Source organism: Somniosus microcephalus, chromosome 24 (genome assembly GCF_052327205.1).
Source record: "Somniosus microcephalus isolate GS21.2 chromosome 24, FLI_Smic_1.0, whole genome shotgun sequence".
NCBI classification, from domain to species: Eukaryota; Metazoa; Chordata; class Chondrichthyes; order Squaliformes; family Somniosidae; genus Somniosus; species Somniosus microcephalus.
In genome coordinates this window covers 28,931,438-28,954,902 of record NC_141010.1, presented here as the reverse complement: position 1 = coordinate 28,954,902, position 23,465 = coordinate 28,931,438, and positions in this window count along the sequence as shown.

Genomic DNA, 23,465 nt, shown 5'->3' with positions numbered 1-23,465 from the left:
TCCACGATGCTGCCTGACCTGCTGAGTGTTTCCAGCATTGAAACAAATCCCTCATTGTCTTTTTTTCAAAACTACCACTCACTAATCAGCAAGTACAACAAAACTGACCAATCCAAATTGCTCAGGTTCTTTACACTGATTTCGTCCTGCCTTTCTTCCGCGGCCACGTTTGCACCCAGGTGTCCCTGGGAATGGAGCACGCAGTGTCCGCCGGCAAGCTCGAGGCCTTCCGTGACCGGTGGGCACCGGAAGGACAGGAGTGCATCATCACCCCCGGGGAATAGAATTTTAAATTTGATTTGTTAAGTTTCATTTAATTTTTTTTAAGTTACAGTTTATGGGTTGCACAAAAGAGTACACTGATTTCGTCCATCGTTTTCTTTTTCATTCAGTTGAGTATTTATAGCCAAATATAACAATATACACAATTCTGAAAAAAGATTAAACTTATCCATAAAATTGGTTATTTAATGTTCGACATACCTGCCAGAAGGTTGTCCTACACAGATCTGCCCTTCTGGTTAGCACATTGGCTGTGAGCTGGAAATTTCACCTGAGCTTGTTTGCTGGGAATTTCCAGCAGCCATTGACCACTTTAGTGTGAGAGAGAGATGCACCATGGGACTTGTCAGCCATGGCTCAGTGGCCCTCGCCTGTGGGTTCAAGTCCACCTATTTTTCTCATAATTTACTGCTAATGATTGATGACAATTTTGTCCATCTTTTTTGTCGCTCTTCCAGGCCCCACAGAGTGAGCAGGTCTGTTGGTACATCGGCAGGATTCTTTTTTTCCCTACAATTTGGTCCTCTCCCTCTTTCACTTGAACGCATTGACTCCCTCATTGGAGTAAGGTTTGCATGTGTACCTTGCTCAAATGGCCACCATTTATGAGTTAGTCTTGACCATGAATGTTGACAGGCTATCCAACTGTGGAAACCTGGTGCAAGCGATTGTAGTGTCCCTACTATTACATCAACGAAGTCAGCACAGACCAGGACCTTAAACCTGGGAACTCTCTGTTCTGTACAACTCAGAGACGGAGCTATCATGGTAGTCCTATGTGAGCTCGCTGCATAAATCTGATTCAAAGTTAGACATTGATTTGGCCTGTCGCCTATTGTTTCTCCACCTCTCATTCCAGTTTCCTGGAGTATCTAATCTTGTTACCATGTTGTTAAGCAGCTATTTTAAATTCAGATACTGCTATTACAGTTTGGCTCTGGGTACGTTTACAACCAACCTGTCAAGATATCATTGCATCAGGCATTTAGACTGCATAAATATGGGATATTTGTGTCTTTTTACATTTCTGACTCTTCCTCACCCATCACGCCTCCCACTGTGTGCTATCTGAAATAACTTTCTACACATTTGCTGTTATTTTGCAGCTTGGTAAAGTGCTAAAGAGAGTTTTGTGAGAGACATAAGCCCATATGTGCATTTGCCCTTAGGAAATCAGTACATGCCATGTTTGTGTCTTGTGGCTGTATTAATTAGACAGCATGCATACATAGCCACTTTGTCAGTTGTGTGCAGTTTTCTAGGTCAATTTAATTCACATAATGTAATTACAATTAAGGTCTCCTTTTGCTAGGTCGTTGCTGGTTGATTTTTTTTTTAATTTACACTTTTATTTTAAAGGCGCTACTTAAATGGAAGTTGCGGTTCAAAAAACCGTGGTATAGAATACAAGAGCAGGGAGGTTTATGCTTCAACTGTGTGATGAAATATATTCCATTCATCACTGTCTGTTTTCTGTGTCTTGTAACTGCCTGCTTTCTGTGTCTTTTCCCTTCCCCCAGTCCTCATGTATTATGTATTGGAATGTGCTGGAACTGGTTGTGTGCAGGGCTCCGCCCATACCTGGCTCCTTTGTAATCTAAGTTCAGTCGGGCATCAGCCTCCTGAAGGAAGACATCTCTCTATTTTACGTGTTATGTTCTGAGTTAATAAAAGCCTTACTTTTGTTCTGCTAACTTCGAGTCTCGGAATAATTGAGGCACATCAATTTTATTAACTCAATTTTCAACACTATGGATCAACTCCTGAAACCCGAACGTTTGGATTTGGATCAACATGCTCCGGACGCATCAGCACGCTTCGGACACTGGTTTGACTGTATGGAATTCTTCCTGGACAATTCCGCAGCCGTCAAAGACGCTACGGACACTGCGAAGATGAGACTCGGGATGCTACGGAATTGGGTAAGCCACCGGGTTTGCCCCCTCATCCAAGACGCCGATACGTACCTGGCCGCCTGCAACACCTTAAAGGCGCATTACCAGCAGCCTACGAATGAGGTGTATGCTAGGCATCTACTCGCTACTCGCGCACAGCGACCTGGGGAATCGGTGGAGGAGTTCCTAAGCATCCTGAAAAAGCTTGGCAAGGACTGTAAGTGCCGAGATGTAAAAGCCGCAGTGTACACCGACGAGCTTGTTCGCGATGCCTTCATCACAGGCCTCAGCTCCACTCACATCCGGCAAAGACTGCTGGAAAAAACGGAGTTGGACCTGAAACAGGCTGCGGACACCGCGCGGTCCCTGGAGATGGCCCAGAGAAACTCGGACGCCTACTCTTCAGCCCGTGCCGCCCACGCCGCCACATGTGCGCCGAGGGCACCGCCATCCTGGAAGGCATCTGCCCCGCCCGGCAGCCCGACACCGGCGGGGCCCAGCTCTCCCCCCAGAAGCCCTACGACAGCCGCGACGCGTCAAGGACCCAACTGCTACTTCTGCGGGCAGCCAAAGCACACCAGAAACCTGTGCCCGGCGAAAGGCACCACCTGCTTTAAGTGCGGTAAGAAGGGGCACTTCGGGAAGGTGTGCAGAGGGAACCCCGCCGGAAAACCAACCGCCGGAAAACCCGCCACCGCCGCATGTGCGCCGTGGGAGCGGCCATCTTGGACGCCATCTTGCCCGACCTCATGGGGTCCGCCATCTTATGAGCAGACAGCGTGGACGCCATCTTGTCTCGATCAGGGCCCTACAGTGGCATCGGTCACAGTGGACCAGACCAGGCCGCATCCGCTATCCAAATCAATGGTGGACATCGAGGTAAACGGGTGCCGGGTTAAATGCTTAATTGACAGTGGAAGCACGGAGAGTTTTATCCACCCAGAACTGGCACAACAACTCTCCCTAAAGGTGGTCCCTGCTCAGGGTACCATCTCTATGGTCGATAAAACCCAGACATCGACCATTCTGGGTTACTGCACGGTACAATTGTGCGTTAACGGAACTGTGTATGATAATTTTAAAGTATTAATCATGAAGAATCTATGTGCGAGCGTGATCTTGGGTTTGGATTTCCAGTGCAACCACCAAAGCATCACGCTCAAGTACGGTGGGTCCCAGCCGCCCCTCACAGTGTGCGGTCTGGCTACCCTGAAGGTAAAGCCACCTTCGCTATTCGCGAACCTTACCCCTAACTGCCGGCCAATAGCGACCAAAAGCAGGAGGTACAGCTGGGAGGACAGGCGGTTTATCGCGACCGAGGTAGACAGGCTCCTGAAAGAGCGCATTATTGAACACAGCAACAGCCCGTGGCGCGCCCAAGTGGTAGTGGTAAGGGGTAGCGAGAAGAAACGGATGGTGATCGACTATAGTCAAACGATCAACAGGTACACCCGACTAGACGCCTACCCGCTACCCCGCATATCAGAAATGGTGAACCAAATCGCCCAATACCGGGTGTTCTCCACCATCGACCTCAAGTCAGCGTACCACCAGCTCCCTATCAGACCAGAGGACCGCCCGTACACCGCCTTCGAGGTGAACGGACGCCTCTACCAATTCCTCAGAGTCCCCTTTGGGGTGACGAACGGGGTCTCGGTCTTTCAGAGGGAGATGGATCGCATGGTCGATGACCACCACTTGCAGGCAACCTTCCCCTACCTCGACAACGTCACCATCTGCGGTCACAACCAGCAGGATCACGACTCGAACCTCGAGAGGTTCCTGAAAACCGCACAAAAACTCAACCTCACCTATAACGAGGACGTGCGTTTTCAACACCACGCGCCTCTGCATACTGGGCAGCGTGGTGGAGAATGGGGAAATCGGACCAGACCCCGACCGATTGCGCCCCCTATGGGAGCTGCCCCTGCCCAACACTCCCAAAGCCCTGAAAAGGTGCCTGGGGTTATTTTCTTACTATTCCCAATGGGTCCCCAACTACTCCGACAAAGCCCGCCCCCTCTTGAAAGCATCCTCTTTTCCGCTCTCTGCTGAGGCCCACGCCGCCTTCAAAAGCATTAAGCAGGATATTGAGCGGGCCACGCTACAGGCAGTGGACGAGAACACTCCATTTCAAGTGGAAAGTGATGCATCCGACTTCGCCTTGGCGGCCACCCTCAACCAGGCGGGGCGGCCCGTAGCTTTCTTCTCGAGGACCCTCCAAGGCCCCGAGATCAGACACTCCTCCGTGGAAAAGGAGGCCCAAGCCATCGTGGAGGCAGTGCGCCACTGGCGCCACTACCTAGCCGGCAAACGCTTCACCCTACTTACCGACCAGCGGTCGGTAGCGTTTATGTTCAACAATAAACAGAGGGGGAAGATTAAAAATGATAAGATTCTTAGGTGGCGGATCGAGCTCTCCACTTTCGAGTACGACATCATTTACCGGCCAGGGGCCCTTAACGAATCCCCTGACGCCCTCTCACGAGGGATGTGTGCCAACGCCACCGAGGATCGGCTACAGACCCTCCACAACGACCTCTGCCACCCAGGGGTCACGCGGCTGTTCCACTTCATAAAGTCCCGTAACTTACCCTACTCGATTGAGGAAGTTCGGTCTCTGACCAGGAACTGCCGCACTTGCGCTGAGTGCAAGCCTCGGTTCTACCGCCCAGATAGAGCCCACTTAATCAAGCGGCTCAGCTTAGATTTCAAGGGCCCCCTCCCGTCCGTCGACCGCAATGTTTACTTCCTGAACATTGTGGACGAATACTCCCGTTTCCCATTCGCCTTCCCCTGCCCAGACATGACCAGCGCCACGGTCATTAAATGCCTCAACAGCTTGTTCTGCCTGTTCGGTATGCCGAGCTATATCCACACGGATAGGGGGGCGTCCTTCATGAGTGAAGAGCTACGCCAGTACATGCTGTCCAAGGGGATCGCCACGAGCCGTACCACCAGCTACAACCCCCGGGGTAACGGCCAGGTGGAGCGAGAGAACGGGACAGTGTGGAAAGCAGTCACTCTAGCTCTAAGGACCAAGGGCCTCCCTATCTCCCGCTGGCAGGAAGTCCTCTCGGATGTGCTCCATTCGATACGGTCGCTATTGTGTACGGCCACTAATGCCACGCCTCATGAACGAATGTTTGTCTTTCCTCGGAAATCCACCTCAGGCGTATCCATGCCGTCATGGCTCTCCACCCCAGGTCCGGTACTCGTGCGAAGGCATGTGAGGGGCCACAAGACGGACCCTCTCGTGGAGCCAGTACACCTACTCCACGCCAACCCCCAATACGCATATGTCCGGCACGCCGACGGAAGGGAGGACACCGTGTCCATAAAAGACGTCGCCCCAGCCGGCATCGACAACAACCACGGCAATAGCAGCGACGACGACCACAGCAACCCTTACCCACCCACTATTCTTTGATCACCCCCGGAAGAACATCGACCAACGGCACCCCCACCAACTACCCCTTCAACAACCCCGGCGGCACCCCTGGCAGAGACCCAGGAGGCTACCGGGGACACCCAGCCGACACCCGCGGCACCACAACAGCCACGTCGGTCGCAGAGGACTATCAAACCCCCGAACAGACTAAATCTATAGAAGGGGTGAATGTGATGAAATATATTCCATTCATCACTGCCTGTTTTCTGTGTCTTGTAACTGCCTGCTTTCTGTGTCTTTTCCCTTCCCCCAGTCCTCATGTATTATGTATTGGAATGTGCTGGAACTGGTTGTGTGCAGGGCTCCGCCCATACCTGGCTCCTTTGTAATCTAAGTTCAGTCGGGCATCAGCCTCCTGAAGGAAGACATCTCTCTATTTTACGTGTTATGTTCTGAGTTAATAAAAGCCTTACTTTTGTTCTGCTAACTTCGAGTCTCGGAATAATTGAGGCACATCAAACTGTACAAAACACTAGTTAGGCCTCAGCTGGAGTACTGCATGCAGTTCTGGTCACCACATTACAGGAAAGATGTGATTGCACTAGAGAGGGTACAGAGGGGATTTACAAGGATCTTGCCGGGAGTAGATCTTAGCTATGAGGAAAGCCTGGATAGGCTGGGTCTGTTTTCCTTGGAACAGAGGAGGCTGAGGGGAGACCTTATTGAGGTGTATAAAATTATGAGGGGCATAGATAAAGTGGATAGAAAGGACTTATTTCCCTTAGCGGGGGGTCAAAAACCAGGGGGCACAGATTTAAAGTAATTGGGGGAAGGTTTATAGGGAATTTGAGGGGAAATGTCTTCACTCAGAGGGTTGTGGGGGTCTGGAACTCACTGCCTGAAAGGATGGTAGAGGCAGGAACCCTAACCACATTTAAAAAGTACTTGGATGTGCACTTGGGATGCTGTAACCTGCAGGGCTACGGACCAAGAGCTGGGAAGTGGGATTAGGCTGGATAGCTCTTTGTTGGCCGGCGCGGACACGATGGGCCAAAATGGCCTCCTTCCGTGCTGTAACTTTCTATGATTCTATGAAAAAACGGATGTGGAGGAGGCATGCACAGCAAAGCAGAATAACTGAACTTTAATTCTTCAAATTGACAGAGCAGAAAGTAAAAGAAAGGGCAGCAAGAGATAGCCTGCTGGCTGAATATATAAGAACTGATGATTGCGTGCTCTTATCCTGACCTGCAACCAATCTTGGCAGAGGTTTTGATTGAGACAGCAAAACATTCTTGGGGTCTGTTGCGAGTTGGTGACTGATGCAGAAACAGATTCGGCCATATGCAGATCTTTGCTAGTAGAAATGAAGCAGACTGTTGCTTTCACCTTCTATGCTTTTGGCAGCTGTCCACTCCTTCTGAGGAACCATATGTTCCTCAATCACTCTGCTGTATCAAATTGAGTAGAGTCAGTGACAGTGGCTTTGAACTGGCTGATCTTTTTATAGTATCTGGTTTTCCAAGACCTTGGAGCAACAACAGAAAATGAAGATGGATTTCTAGGTCGTAGCTGGGTCCCCATGGCCATAAAAACAACCTACGGCGTGCATGTTGAATTGGATGCAGCTTTCTCGAATGCAGCCCAATTTCACAATCGGGGGGGGATTGTTCGCATACTATGCTCACAATTTATCATCAGAGCTCTTAGAAATTTTCCAGAATCCTGATGTGATGTGTTCTTGTGATATAAAGGTCTCTCTCCGGGTACTATGAGACAGGGAGAGAAGAAATACATGTCCATCCTCATCAGTGGCAGTCCAGGCTTGGTGTGGACTGTGGCCTTCTGGTTGTGTTTTACTGAGCAACAGGAAATACGATTTGAAACCCATCAAATTGCAATTGGAAAATATAACCTATTCTGTTGTAACACTGGCACAAAATCTCAATTTACATTACTGCCTAGAGCATATAATTAGGAAAAACAGGTGGTTAATCCTGAAAAATGTTGGCCAGGAAATTGGTGGGAAAGTAACGGCGAGTTCACGGTGCCCGCCATTATTAGCGCGCAAATAAACCTGCAATTTGTGGCGAGGAAGTGATATGCCATGTAGGGGGTTTCACTTGCTCGCTCTGGTCTCCTGCCGGGCTTCTTGCAATAATTACCCGTGAGTGGTTCGACCCACTCGCCCCTACGGTTCTCGACCTTGGACTTAGGTGCAGGGAGCTGTAGTGCAGAAAAACTCAATAGACCAGGTCGAATAGCACGAAATGGATGCCTTTATTGAACAGTTTGCAACATTATAAAATACATGTCATATGCACAGATTAAAGCAACTACAAGCATGCACACATCTATAAACTTAACTCTATAGAAATGGGGAACACACGGCACATCGTAAAAGGGGTAACACATTACAATTACCCTTAACCCCCTCCCCTAGACCTAACTAAGTTTCGATTTGAGGGACTCGGGATCATGCTCACCACTTTAAGAATTGCGAAGCAAAAAGCTTTGCAGCCTTTCGACACAGCTTTCCGTCGTCACGTGGGTTTGGAAGCTTCTGGCGCAGCTTGTTTTCCTCTTGGTTCTCCTGCGATGAGCGCTCGCCGATGTGATGTTGACGAACTGGAGTACCGGGCCCTGGGCGTCTTCCTGGGTCGTCGATGATCTCCCGATGACTCTTTATACAGTCATCATTGTCCTTCTGATTGGAGTACCTGGGCCCTGAGGGTCTTCTTCTCTGGCCTGGGTCGTCGATGATCTCCCAGCAAAAGTACCTGGGCCTCCCTCTTCGCCTTCCCGTCGTGGCCGGGCCTTGCCTGGCCGAGCTGGCTTCCAAGCCGAAATCTTCTCGTCGTCCTTTCATTGTGGCTGGGCCTTGCCTGGCCGAACACCGAACACGGTCCAAACCGAAGTGCTGCTTGGTTCCGATGGAGTCTGTCCCGAAACGTACCGATGGAGAACTCTCTGATGGACTTTACTCAATGCACAGTTATACCTTTTTGGAATATTCTTATCTCCCGCCAAATCATAGTCCTGTCTTTGTAATAATTTTGGCGGGCAGAACTCTCTGCAGGGGTGTTTTGTCTTCATAACGGGAGTCGGTGATAGCTGAACTGGCCTTCCTGGGCCGATAATGTCTTTGCTTTGTTACCGTAACTTGGTTTGTATATTGATCGGTCTGGAGATTGCCCTGGATGGCTGTTAAACGGCTTCTCTTTGTACAGTGTAATGGGCTTAAGCATTCGTTCAATTGTCCGCCCATTTCTTGATGGGTCTCATCCTGCCACCCAAATCTGTCCTTTACTTGTAATCTAATCAATATGTATACTCAGTTCCATGAGTTTCGGCTTCCCGAAACTGGTTTTCGCGGGCTTTTAATGTCCTCAATCCACAAGCCTGCCTGGCTTGCAGTAACAGAAATTCAGATGGTCCCAGAAGCTGGTCACGAGGTCTGGTGGCCATCTTGTGTGCCCTTTTATCAAAGGTTTCTCTGTACAAGCTTCTTTTGGTCAATAAAGCTGTTTTATTAACCCTATTTTCCTGCGTGATTAATTAATGAAAATTTCGCGAATCTTACAGCCACGAGGTCTGATTCGCTACAAATTGCTCCGCCGTTAGCCTCGCCTAAACCGAAAAACTTACCATCTCGCCGTGAGGCTCCTCATTGTGTGTCATGAAATTGCTGGATTTACGCCATCGATACAAATGAATCTCACCTCAGCCATTTAGGGCTGGTAATTCATGTCATAAGGACTTGGTTAATGATGTGATTTATGGTCCTGACACGCCACTCAACCTTGGAGGCCCAGAAAGGGAACAATTGAAACTGTGGAGTCTCACTCCCACAGGTAGTATATTGTTCCTAGAGGTTTTTTTTAGAATTTAAAAGGTTAAAAAAATTCGTACTTTTTGTCCTTTTTCTCTCTCTCTTAATTCACTCTTTCTATCCCTCTCTTTATTTCTCTTTCTGTATCTAATTTGATTCTAATTCACTCTATTTCCTTCTCCGTCATTCACTCTGTTTCTTTCACTATCCTTAAGTGCCATTGCTTAAGGGAATAGACCATTGGACCTGACGTTCAGGAGGTCCCGGATGCCCTGCTGACATCGCCGCGCCATTATCAAATAGCATTTCCAGCAATTTGCAGAGCAAAAATAATAAGATGTGAAGGGTGAGGTAAAGCAATCCAATTCACCCGCTCGCCGTGAAATGCCCTGCTGCAGCACATTCTGAGCTGTTATTTTCAAATATTTGATATGTATATTTGGGTTGAGTGTTTGGATTTGCCTTAACTTTGGAAGCTCTACAGTTTGAATATTGAGAACGACAAATCTGAGGCCATAACCCCCTTCCCCCACTAAACAATCAGAGGCACCCACAATGCCACTCGACCAACAGGCACTCGGTGCACAGTCACCACAAGATTCCAAGGGATGAACTGGTCCCTCCAGATCAGCAGAGAAAGGGACCAGGCATCTCCCTCCTCATAATCACTAGGATAATGAATGCAATCTCCCTTCATGTAAACTATTAGGAAATATGGTTGTATTGCACATTTTAGGTCTGTACTAGATACTCTCTTGCATTCGGCATCACCAGTCACTCCTGCAAGCAAACCTTGTATCCCCTACAAACTGGAGAGTACCATTAATGCCCAATATTTAGTTAAACAATAGCGTGACCTAGGGACTGTGGCAATAAGACGCCATGTTGTATGTACTGGGTACTGTGATCTTGTATGTATCACCACAGGCGTTCTCCTATCTTTTGGAAGGTGGACTGATAAACACTCTAGGGCCAATTGAGATCCAATGAACTGGTTTATTTTACATGAAGTATGTAAATGAATCTCACTGAGAAGTGTATTCTATTCAATCAGTCTCCTATAGGCGCACTTTCAACCTAACCTGCCCAGCGGGAACAGGGCTGGTTTGGGTCCAATGCCTGCTTGACATCCCACCCGTTGGATGCGGTGTAAATGGATGTCTGAACTGTAGTGTATGTAACCTGTACCACCTTAAGAGACTACCTTAAGGTGATGGACTACTTTCTGATGACTCCTGTATATTGTAGTACTGGTGGTAACCACACCGGTATATAAACCCTGTGGAGCAAAGTGTATTTCAGTTCAGCCCTGACCCTCAGTTACTAAAGACCTGTTTAAGTATTCTGTTGTCTGTGTCCAGTTATTCAGCATAACTACATTTGAAAGCACAGACTCAACAGTGTCTGATCGTACCTAGCGGCAGTTTTGCATCCAAGGAAGCTTCGTCCTCAGAACGGGCATCGAAAAGGGGCATCCGCCCTCAACATCCTGCTGAGCACTGCATCGCATGGGAGGCCATCGGGAACCCGGGTTGGTTTGCTGGCCACGAAGTCCACCATCAGCAACAGGCAGTGATCATCCCTTCTACGACAGTGGCGGGTAAGCCCGATCGAGCGGCACGGAGGGGAAGTCGGCCGAGTTGTCAGTGGGAGAAGGGGAGGGAAAACGAAGAAAAGGGCGGAGAACACGACCGCAGCCGGTGTCAGGGGCCGGACTGCAATCGGGGCAGAGACGCGCAGCAGCCAGAAAAGCGTTGATGTCCACGAGGACCGCGGGAGCGGCGGGGAACAAGAGCAGCAGCGTCGGGGGAAATAAAGGACCGCTGGGAGGCGAGAACAGCAACAGCGCGGTAATCGCCATTTTAGTCGGTGGGGGAAGAAGACAAGCGCGGGAAAAGCCGCCAAGCTTTTGAAAAATAAAATAAAATAAAGGAAACTCAACAAGGATGCCAAAAACGGGTAACATCACTGCTTTTGATAGTGATGTAGAAGATTGGGCCACTTATGTGGAACGCGTTGAAGTTTACTGTACAGCGAATGAGGTACCGGTGGATAAGAAAGCACTAACCCTATTAAACTCGATGGGTGCGAAGACGTACGGGTTATTAAGGCACCTTGTAACACCAGATAAACCGGTAGGAAAGAGTTTCGCGGATATTGTTACTATCCTGCAAGAGCATTTAAACCCCACGCCGCTGCTGATAGCGGAACGATTTAAATTTTACAAAAGAATTCAGCTTAAAGAGGAAAGCAACGCTGAATTCTTAATCGAACTGCGCAAGTTATCAAAGCACTGTCAGTTCGGTACAAGACTAGCAGACGTCCTGAGAGATAAGTTTGTGTGTGGGCTACTAAAGGAAGGAACCCAGAAGCGACTGCTAGAGGAAAAGGATCTTACGCTGGACAAAGCTTTCAGCATTGCAGCATCGCACGAGGCAGCAGCACGAGGCACTGCAGAAATGCAGCAAAGGCCATCGGAATTCAGCACCAATGAAATGGCATTGGGCGCAGTAAAGTGCTATCGTTGCGGAAGGACAACGCATGACCAGAACCAGTGCTGGTTCAAAGATAAAGAATGCAGGCAATGTGGCAAACTTCGTCACATAGCGAGAGTATGCCGGTCAGGAAAGAAGACCAGCAACAAAAAGTTGCCGCAGGAGAAGTACAAAAAAGTACACAAGGTGACAGAGAACAGTTCGGATGAACAGAAGACGGATTCAGACTTCAGCAGTAAGGAACTGGGTTGTCTAAAAATACATAATGTGGGTAACACAGCAGACCACCAAGCTATCTGGGTCATGCTTCGGATAGCAGGAGTCCAAGTGAAGATGGAATTGGACACTGGATCGGCATTGACGGCCATGAATAAGCAAGATTACAAGAGGTTATTCTCACACATTCCCCTGAGGGATACGGAGATTGTATTGAAAACATACACGGGGCAAAGAGTATACCCCATCGGAAAGATAAAGGTAAAGGTGGTCTACAATGGTAAAGAAAGTCAGGGAATGGACTTGTATGTGTTACCTGAGGGAGGTCCGCCACTACTGGGACGGGAATGGATCCAGAGAATAAATGTGGACTGGCATTCCTTACAAGCACTAACTGTAGATTCCTGTAAAGAGGACGACGTCAAACCTAAACGACTGTCCAAAATATTGGACGATGCTAAGGAGGTGTTCCAACAGGGACTGGGAACACTGAAAGGAATTATGGCAAACATCAAGGTTGAAGAACATGCAAACCCAAAATTTTTCAAAGCCAGACCGGTACCTTATGCGATACGACCTGCTGTGGAAGCAGAGCTGGAAGGGCTAGAACATTCAGGAGTACTGTCAAAGGTGGACTGGAGCGAATGGGCCACACCCATTGTTCCCGTCATGAAGCGTTCGTTGAGCAACAAGCCGGGGGAACCTGGGAAGGTTCGCATCTGTGGCGATTTCAAGATCACTGTTAATCCGGTTCTTCACACGGTGCAATATCCGCTTCCGCGGATTGAGGATATCTTCGCTTCGCTGTCTGGCGGGAAACACTTCACCAAGATAGACCTGGCGCAGGCGTACCTACAGATGGAAGTTGATGAAGCGTCACGCCAGTATCTCACGATCAACACACATAAGGGCTTATATCGGTATAATAGACTGGTTTTTGGAGTGGCATCGGCTCCAGCGATTTGGCAAAGGGCCATGGAGCAGGTATTACAGGGAATTCCAGGCACACAATGCTACCTGGACGACATTCTGATTACAGGAGATGATGATAAGGAACACCTCGCGAATTTGGAGCAGGTGCTCACCAGATTGAAAGAATATGGACTCAGAGTTAATCGCCAGAAATGTGAGTTCTTTCAGAAGCGAATCTCGTACTGCGGCCACGTCATTGACCAGGAGGGGCTTCATAAGTCACCTGACAAGATCGAAGCTGTTGTGAAAGCTCCCGCTCCGGAAAATGTATCCCAGTTGAGGTCGTTCCTTGGGTTGATTAACTATTACCACAAGTTTCTTCCAAATTTATCCACGGTGTTACACCCGCTGAACACTCTTTTGCAAATGGGAGTACCATGGAAGTGGAGCGAGGACTGTAAGCGGGCTTTTCAAAAAAGCAAGGCACTGATCACCTCCAAGGAAGTGTTGGCTCACTTTAACCCAACGCTGCCTATTCGTTTAGCTTGTGATGCTTCTCCATATGGTATCGGGGCAGTGCTCTCACATAAGTTGCCAAATGGCTTGGAAAGGCCAGTCGCGTTCGCATCCAGATCATTGACCTCCGCAGAGCGCAACTATGCTCAGATAGATAGGGAGGCTCTCAGCCTCGTGTGGGGAGTTAAGAAATTTAACCATTACCTGCAAGGCCAAAAGTTTACGCTGCTGACAGATCACCAGCCGTTGGTTTCCATTTTTAACCCTAAGAAGGGTGTTCCGGTTATGACGGCGCAGAGGCTTCAGAGATGGCCCCTTTTCCTAGGGGCACATCAATATGATATCGAATTCAAAGGTACAAAGCAACATGGTAATGCTGATGGGCTGTCGCGCCTGCCACTACCTACAGCGGAAGAGGCACCGGCAGTTGACCCTGTCGAGATATTTCACTCGACCACCATCGAATGCTTACCAGTCACCAATGCAAGTATTGAGAGAGAGACCCGAAATGACCCGACACTGTCTCGGGTCTACGATTTGACAGTGAAGGGATGGCCAGCACATGGCGAACCGCTGTTACCTGCATTCTCAGCCAGACGAGAACAGCTGTCCGTCTGTCAAGGAACATTGATGTATGGAACAAGGGTGATTATTCCTCCTAAATTAAGGGAGAGAGTTCTGAAGGAACTGCATGAAGGTCATCTGGGGGGAGTCAAGATGAAAGGCCTTGCTAGGGCTTATGTGTGGTGGCCAGGTATCGACAAACAAATAGAGGATCTGACTAAAAGCTGCTCAGGGTGCCAAAAAGTTCAAAACGCACCTCCAATTGCACCGCTGCATCCGTGGGAATGGCCTTCAACCCCATGGCAACGTGTGCATATCGACTTTGCAGGTCCATTCATGGATTCCATGTTTTTGATAGCGGTAGACGCACATTCTAAATGGCCAGAAGTGATTAAGATGTCGACCACTACCTCTGAAAAGACGATCGCAGTCCTAAGAACCATATTTGCAAGGAATGGGCTGCCGGAACAAATATGTTCAGACAACGGACCACAGTTCGTGTCAGAAGAATTCCAGAAATTCATGAAAAAGAATGGGGTGAAACACTATACATCTGTCCCATATCATCCGGCTACCAATGGGTTGGCCGAGAGATTTGTACAAACGTTCAAAAAGGCGATAAAGGCCATGAGCTAAGACCATATTCCACTACAACACAAGGTGGACAATTTCCTGATGGCATATCGAAACGCCACGCATGCAGTGACAAATTAAAGCCCTGCCATAATGTTCTATAACAGGAGGTTGCGGTCCCGGTTGGATTTGTTAAAACCCAACGTGCGTAGGGAAGTCGAAAACAAACAATTCCAGCACGTAAATAACAAGGCCACTCGGAGTTTCGAAATAGGACAACCAGTGTTGGCCAGGGACTATAGGAATGATAAATGGCAATCCGGAACAATTCGTGCCCGACAAGGACCCTTGATGTACACGGTAGACGTTGGTGAGAACATAATACGACGTCATGCTGACCAACTTGTGGAATCGAGAACAAGGGTCAACCCCATGTCTACGGCAGAGACACCAGTTGAAGAAGTTATTGAGCCTGTAGCATCTACCTCAGACTCGAACGTACATGATGATGTTCAATCCATAAGAGATCAAATGGATGAGTCACCCCAGCAACGAGAACCAGAGACCCCTGAAAGGCGTTATCCGGCCCGGATCAGGAGGCCTCCTCAGAGACTGAATCTTTGAACAGTTTTGTATAAAAGTTGTATATCTGTTATCCATGTTATGTTTAAATTGGAGTGTACACTGTTAAGCTAAAAGGGGAGGAATTGTAGTGTATGTAACCTGTACCACCTTAAGAGACTACCTTAAGGTGATGGACTACTTTCTGATGGCTCCTGTATATTGTAGTACCGGTGGTGACCACACCGGTATATAAACCCTGTGGAGCAAATTGTATTTCAGTTCAGCCCTGACCCTCAGTTACTAAAGACCTGTTTAAGTATTCTGTTGTCTGTGTCCAGTTATTCAGCATAACTACATTTGAAAGCACAGACTCAACATGAACCAAACCCGCCCTATTCCCACTGGGTTTGTTAGGTTAAATCGGGGCTTATCACTTCCTGTACCATCAAAATAATACTTTGCCTTTTGATGTAGGCCTAAATCACTTAATGGGGGTGATTTTGTCAATGGGGGCGCGTTGAGGCGGGACTGCTGCTTGTTGGGTTTTAGTCCCGCCTCCATCGACTTGTAGCCAACCCATGCTATTTTCCCTTGATTGACCTTGTTAAGCCTGCCCAGCGGGCTTAGCAGGCCAATTAAGGGGAAGCCGGTTACAGAGAACGACAGCGTATGACATTTCACTGTTGTTTGGTGAGTTCTTGTACTCAAGGCTCACCAAACCTGTTTTGGGAGCAGAAATGAGATGGCTGTTGTATTGGAGAATGCAGCAGCTATTCTGTCATCTCTGCCATTGAGATGCCGGAGCCTCTGCATCCCCAACGGTTGAAGCCTGCAGGAAGAAACAAAGGTAAGGAAACTTTTTCTATCACTTTCCACTCACATCACATACTTACCTCTCCACACTTACACCCATTACTCACCTCCACAGCGCACTTTTGGACCCCTCCGACCCCCGCAGACCCACTGCTCGCTTTGCTGACGCTGGCAGGGTTTCCTGACGTCGGGAAGCCCGCGCCTCTGCTGGAAAATGGGGATAATCCTTTTAACTGCCTGTTAACTACCTGTGGCTGTAATCCCCTACCCGCCTCCAGGAGATGGGACTTGGCGCGGGTCGGCTACCTGCCTCCTGGGAAGATGGCACGGAGGCGGGTTGGGGGCGGGATGGGTACCTGCCCCCAGATTCTGCCATTTTACCCGCAGTCCCGACTCCAAACCCGCCTCCCCAGGGCTGGCAAAATCGCCCCCGTAAGTCAGCATTCTCTGAACTGACTGGCACTAACCCTAAAAAACAAGACCTCCATTTCTCACTCTGACTTGTTCCACTAACGAGCCCCTTCGCTGATTTCTACTTAAATACTCCAGTCAATGTTTGCTCTAATTTTGCGCTGGAGTACAAATAATGCAGGTATGGCATAAATGAATTCAAAATGTCACCAAGGCTTTGCAGAGGTATGCATGCAACTATGTGCACTTTGACACTCAGCTACTGCAGCAGAGATCCAGGCAGCAAGGTATCTTTGATATTGACAGTATCCCAAGGATACAGCACTTTATCAATTGCATGCACATGCCTATTCAAGTCCTGTCAGGCGTAGCTTTGTCTAAAGAAATGGAGAAGGATAATACTCCATCAACCTACAGAAAATGTAGGATGTCAACCTGAGCACCCTCCATATTAATACCAGGTATCCTGGGAGCTCCCATGACTCTTGTATCTTGCAACATTCCAATATTCAAGATCTGCTCCAGGAAGATAGCAAGCTGAATGAATGGCCACTGAATTGATTCTGGCTATCTTCTTCAACCGGTCACCATGACAACCAATAGAGATGAGGAGTATTGCAATGAAGCTCATGCTAAAACTACGGTGTTCACTGAGTAATTGTTTGGAGTCTTGAAACAACAAATCTGTTGTCTGAGTCACTTAAGGGGTGCATTACAATATGCATGAGAACGTGTTCAAAATAGTGATGGCCTTTGATAGTATGCTCTTTGACATTGCATTCAAGAGGAGGCATTGGCATGCAGGGGACTAATGAGAAGTGTTCTCCAGGGAACAAACAGTACAAAGTGTGAATTAAGGATGTGAATGAACCAACAGCGTCAATAGATCATTCCCATAATCTCACAACATAAGAACATAAGAAATAGGAGCAGGAGTTGGCCAATCAGCCCTTTGAGTTTGCTCTACCATTCAATAAGATCATAGCTGATCTTCTACATCAACTCTACCTTCCCACACTATCCCAATATCCCTTAATTTCCAAAATCTATCGGTCTCTGTCTTGACTATACCCAATGACTGAGCATCCACAGCCCTCTGAGGTAAAGAATTCCAAAGATTCATAACCCTCTGAGTGAAGAAATTTCTCCTCATCTCAGTCCTAAATGGCCGACCCCTTATTCTGAGACTGTGACCCCTAGTTCTAGAATCCTCAGCCAGGGGAAACATCCTCCTAGCATCTACCCTGTGAAGCCCTTTAAGAATTTATGGCCTCGAAATTCAGTGGGCTGCGCCACCCGTTAGCACCTTAAGAGGGCGCTAAGTGGGTCAGAAGCCACTGGCCACGCCTCCCGCTAAATTTAGCGGGACGCTAATGGTGGCGCTAGCCATTAGCGCTGCGCCGCTACTGATGACGTCATCGGTGTGCGCAGCTCCCCGCTGACGCCCTGATCATGATATTTAGATGCGCCCCCTGATTTAACGCTGGACGCTATGTGTGATCGGTTCAGGGGGGCCTACCTGCGGCGGTAGAGGCGCTAATTAAAGGAGAGGTGCAGGGCGGCCATTTTTGTTGCTGGCCGCCTGCCAGCACCTCTCCGCGCTGCCATCCCCGGCCTCCTGAGCACCCCCCCCTGCGGAGTGCCGACTGCATTCCAAGAGCCCAGCACTTCTCCTCGGTGCCGGGCTCTTTTGCCGGCACTCGCGATCCTCGGGGGCCCAGCTGGGCCCCAGATCGCGCTGCACAAGGCCCCTCCCCTTTAAGAAGGGGAGGAAGGCCTGCAGTACCGCAGCGCGATGTGCCGCAGCGTGTGGCGCTGCGGCACGTTGCACAGCGATATTCAGTTGCAGCGCCCCAAGAGGGATGCGGGGCGCCTCCAGTAGTGCCGCGCTTCCCTTTGGGGCGCTCCAACTGAATTTCCGGTGGGCGGCCGCGACTGCTTCCGGGGCGCTACTTTTAGCGCCCTGGCGAGGCTGGCACCCCAAACGGGGCTATAGTCAATTTCTAGGCCTATATGTTTCAATGAGATCACCTCTCATTCTTCTAAATTCTAGGGAAGGGCTAAAAATTGAGTAGCGCCCCATTTAGCGCCCGGAAAAATTAGCACCCCCACGCCGGAACTTGAATGGTTGCGCCCCAAGTCTATATCGCGGCGCTATGTGCCATGGTATTGCAGGCCTTCCTCCCCTTCTTAAAGGGGAGGGGCCTTGCGCAGCGCAACCCGGGGCCCAGCTGGGCCCCCGGGGATTGGGAGTGCTGACAAAAGAGCCAGGCACTCGAGAGAAGTGCCGGGCTCATGGAGCGCAGCTGGCACTCCGCTGGGTGGGGGGGGGCCTCAGGTGGACGGGGACAGGAGCGCAGCAGGTGTTGGCAGGCGACCAGCAACAAAAATAGCTGCCCCACACCTCGCCTTTAAATTGCGCCTCCCTGGCCGCAGGTAGGCACCCCCTGACCCCGTCGGACATAGCGTCCCGTGGTAAGTCAGGGGGTCCTCCCGAGGATCACGGCCGGGGCGCTGCGCACAGAGATGATGTCATCGCCAGCGGCACAGTACCACGGGGTGCTACCGGTTAGCGCCGCCACTAACCTCCCGCTGAATTTCATGGGAGGCATGGGTGGCGCCACGCCCGGGCGCTAGTTGCTTGGCGCCCCGTTAGCGCCCTCTTATGGCGCTAACGGGAGGCGCAAAGCAACCCAATTTTTCCCCCCAAAACTGTACACAATCTTCAACTGTCTCTTTACCAAAGCAAGGATAACTGTGCACAATCTTCAACTGAGCCCTAACACTGTTATTGTTGAAATGCTGTGAGGGCAATGACCGTCCTTTCTGCTTGATCTTTTCGATGCTAATGCTGCCCTGCAGCTTACGGGAAGGGTATAGGCAGAAAAATGTATCTGGGCCCATAGGCGGCACAGCGCACACCCCAACCGAGAGGCCCAAGGACGACCTGAAATTGGGCCTCGAGCCTCATTAACATTTTACGGGCAAGCTGCCGGCACCTGACAAACCTCCACGGGCACCTCGCGCATTTGAACAGCACAAATGTTGGTGTGCTTGTCTCACTGGCAGCAGTCTGAAGGTCAGTCCCAGGAGGGGGGTTCAAGCAGACAATGGTGGGGGCAGGGGGCGCGGGGGGCGCCGGGGGGGTGGGGGGAGCCGCAATTGCAATAACTGTAGAGTCGGAGGAGCACTCCTGCTCTTCCTCAGACCACAGGAAGGTTTCTTTATTAAATGTTGTTTAAAAAAACCGTGCCTTTTGCTGAAGAATCCTAAGTGGGCCACCTGCCAATCTACAAATTAACTGTACTTAACCCCAATTGATCTCAAGGTCTCCTATTTGCAGTAATTTGTGATCTTAAAGGAATAGGCCCAGTTAAAGACAGCTGCACTTCACAAGCACATACTGCATTGTGCAATACATGGCATAACATTCCTGTTCTTATAAAACAGGGCATCAATCAACTTGTGAGAAATGCCACAGAAAACCTGCTAGTCATTGAATATTCTTCCTCACATATTCATGACAGATCATGTAGTTACGCTTGGCTGCCTTGCTCATTATCATGCCAGAACAAAGTATTCAGCTAATTATCTTTGTTTACTGTATGTTATCTGTTGGCTACCAACCGCTCACTGATACCATGAAAGATGTAGAACCAGTAGCACCATCAGTAAAGTAGGAGGACAGGATAAATACATGTTTAAAAAGTGCTTGAAATAAAGTGCACCATTTTTGATCATTTTGCTGATCCCTTCTCATTACTGACAGCAGATCTATAGGTCACAATAACTTACACTCACACAAAATTACAGAAGAGAAAGGGGAGGAAGAGAGAAACAGAGAGAGAAGGAGAGCAAAAGAGAAAGAAATAGAAGTTTTTTCCCCCCAGATCTTCTCTTTTTGTCGTCTGTATGAGCTCCAGGAAAGCAATACATTGGAGGAGCACGAGTAGACCATTCAGCCATCAGGCCTGCTCCACCATTTTGTTAGCTACAGCAGGTCTTTTTTTGTAATCCCAATCCTTCACCCATTTCTTTCATTTCTCTAATATCTTTACTTCCCAAATAAATATCTATCGCAACATAAAAACAACCCATGAGAATCTCCTCAGTTCTTAACACTGAAGCAACAAAACCCCCAGAGCCCACAAGGACTGGGTGGTACATTGTCTTCCTCTCTGGCGCCTGGGTTTGAATCCAACTCAGACTGATGGGCTGATGTTCTTTTCAACTTGCTGCCTGTAACGTTCTCTGTGAGATGAGTTTGCGCATTCTCAATCCAGTTCAGAGTAAGTGTGGACCCTAATCACAGATCTCTAATTTATTACTAATTGAGACTAAATTGTAGATCTCGCTTAACTGTGTCTAGTTTTCCATTTAAATTTGATAAGCAAAAAGGCTCCAGGTGTCAGTAAATGCACTGTGTAGTGTGGTACCGAGCTGTGTGGGTCAGGAAGGTCCCCAGTTAGACACCAGTCTGTGCTGAATCAGCTGACCCCAGCAGAGACCGCAACAGTGTCCATACAATTGGCCTCAGTAACCCTGAACTAGGGAGTGGAAAGAAAATTAGGCAAGGATATTGTTCCTGATTGCTATCCGGTGATTCATGAGAGGAAGGGAGAAAATCCAAGAGGGAGAGAAGAAAAATAAGCTAGAGGTTGTTCCAGACTAGGACACTGGAGGCGGACTACATCCCTAGAATGAGAATACTATTAGACGAAGCATAAGCCCTGATTTTAACTCTGGGCATGGACTCAGGGTGGTGGCGGTGGGGAAAGCGCCAAGGTCACATGACCACACTGGAGTGCGGCCTGGACCATTTTAACTCCCGGGCCTCATTGCCAACTCCCAAGTGAGTTTCCTGCCCGATCCCAGTAGGAATCAGTACCTGGCAGGCGGGTGGGAACGGCATTTCGGGCAGCAGGAAGCTGACAACAGGGACCCACGGGAATGGTCCCTGGCATCAGTGAGTCAGGAGTGGGGGGCCGTGGGTGAGGTCTGGAGGCAATCGCATTCGATGGAAGGGAGGGAAGCCCGGGGCAGGAGAGGCCCAAAGTGTCCCTGTGGAGCATGGAGGAGCACTCATCTTGGCCCACAAGGAAACTCAAAACATTTTTGTAAAACTTGCTTTCTGGGCTCTCTTCTGGGCCAGGGTCTGCTTGTCGCCAGGTTTCTCTGGTGGCTCTCGCACTGGGCGCCACTTGCATGACTGCACGTTAAAGTCACAGCGGGGTCCTATTTACATCGTAGAACCCTGGCTTTGGCATATTTACGAGGTCCTTGCCTGCCTGTGGCAAGGGCCTCATAAGCTGCCCGAAACACATCAGTTAAAATGGCGACGGACGGGACTGCAGCAGGAACCCAGAGGAAAGGATGCTACCTCTACTGTAACCCAACGCAGCTCGAGAACACCTTGTGCTTGAAGGAAAGTTACAGCAAGCCTTCGTAGACCACATTATAAGGTGAATGCTGCAATGCTTACACAACTTTCTGAGTCTCTAGGTGCCTGAAAAGAAACAATTTACTTTAAAAGCAAGCTCCTATTTCGTCCAGATGTACCAAAGGGTGATTACTGGCCTAGCAACCAGAAAAATATGATTCATCACAAATAGAGTGCAATCCGGCTGTAAATCATTTGACATTCAGTTTGAATCCAATAAATCAACAATGGTGGATAAAAATGAATTCCTTATAAATCCACTGGTATTAAAAAGCTTCCATGATGCTGTATCTAGGAGCAGTATTCAGCAATGGGGCTCGAGTAAATAAAATATTAATCTCATTTTGCCGACTGTCCTTGCTGTTAATTAAGTAGCAGTTCTCCTGAACATAATAAAGGTATTACTTATTTTATCTGATACAAACATTATTTTTTATTAAGCAATATAAGACAGAAATAACATTGGTTTTATGCTTATCTCCCTTGTTGCTTTTGTTTCTGTCGAGTATAACATGGATTACAAACAAAAACAGAAAATGCTGGGAACTCTCAGCAGGCCAGGCAGCATCCATGGAGAGAGAAACAAAGTCAACGGGGGCGATTTTGCCAGCCCTGGGGAGGCGGGTATGGAGGTGGGACTGCCAGGAAAATGGCAGAATCCTGGGGCGGGTATCCATCCCGCCCCCAGCCCACCTCCGTCTTCCCAGGAGGTGGGTACCCGACCCGTGCCAGGTCCCGTCTGCTCGAGGCGGGAAAGGGATTAGTGCCAATTAACTGCCTGTTAACAGGTAGTTAACAGGCAGTTTTTTGGCTAATCCCTATTTTGAGCCCTAAAGTGTGGGCTTCCCGGCGGCTCCGAACTCCACCAGGGTCAACGAGGCGAGCCGTGGGTCTGCGGGGGTCGGAGGGGCCGAAATGTCCGGTGTACAGGTGAGTGATGAGTGCAAATGTGGAGAGATAAGTGTGTGAGATGAGTCTAAGGGCTAGATTTTCAGTAGCTTGCGCCAGCAGTTAGCGCCTTAAGAGAAGTGATTTCCGGGCGCTATGCGTGTAGCGCCCGGGCGCAGCGCAGTTTGCGCTCCGCCCCAAATTAAGTTGCCCGTTAGCGCCGGCGCAAAGTTTAGCGCCCGCCCGGATGCGCGCGCAGAAAATGACGTCACATCCTCGTGCAACGCCCTTTGGCCGCCCCGATTGCAAACTTCAGTCGGACCGCCCCATTGTGCGGCGGGCGGCCGGAGCGTTTGGAAAAAGGAACGCAACACAACCAGCGCGGGCCCCGGGGGGCGCTAATTAAAGGGAACGTCCTCTCCAGTATAAAGGCCATCCTTTTTTCAGAAAACAGTCTTGTGCAACGCATTTCTGGAGACACAACAAGGAGGATAGCTAACTGGTTTCAAGCAGCAAGAGCCAGGTATTTTTGGACTCAGGCAACAGCGCTGCAAGTGGCCATTTGGAAATTAGACTGTTTGCCAGGATTTGATGGGGGCTGCATGGGGTGCCAACGCGCAGCTGCAGCGCCATATCCGTAGGGCTCGCAGACGCATTGTGAGAGGGGCAGCCC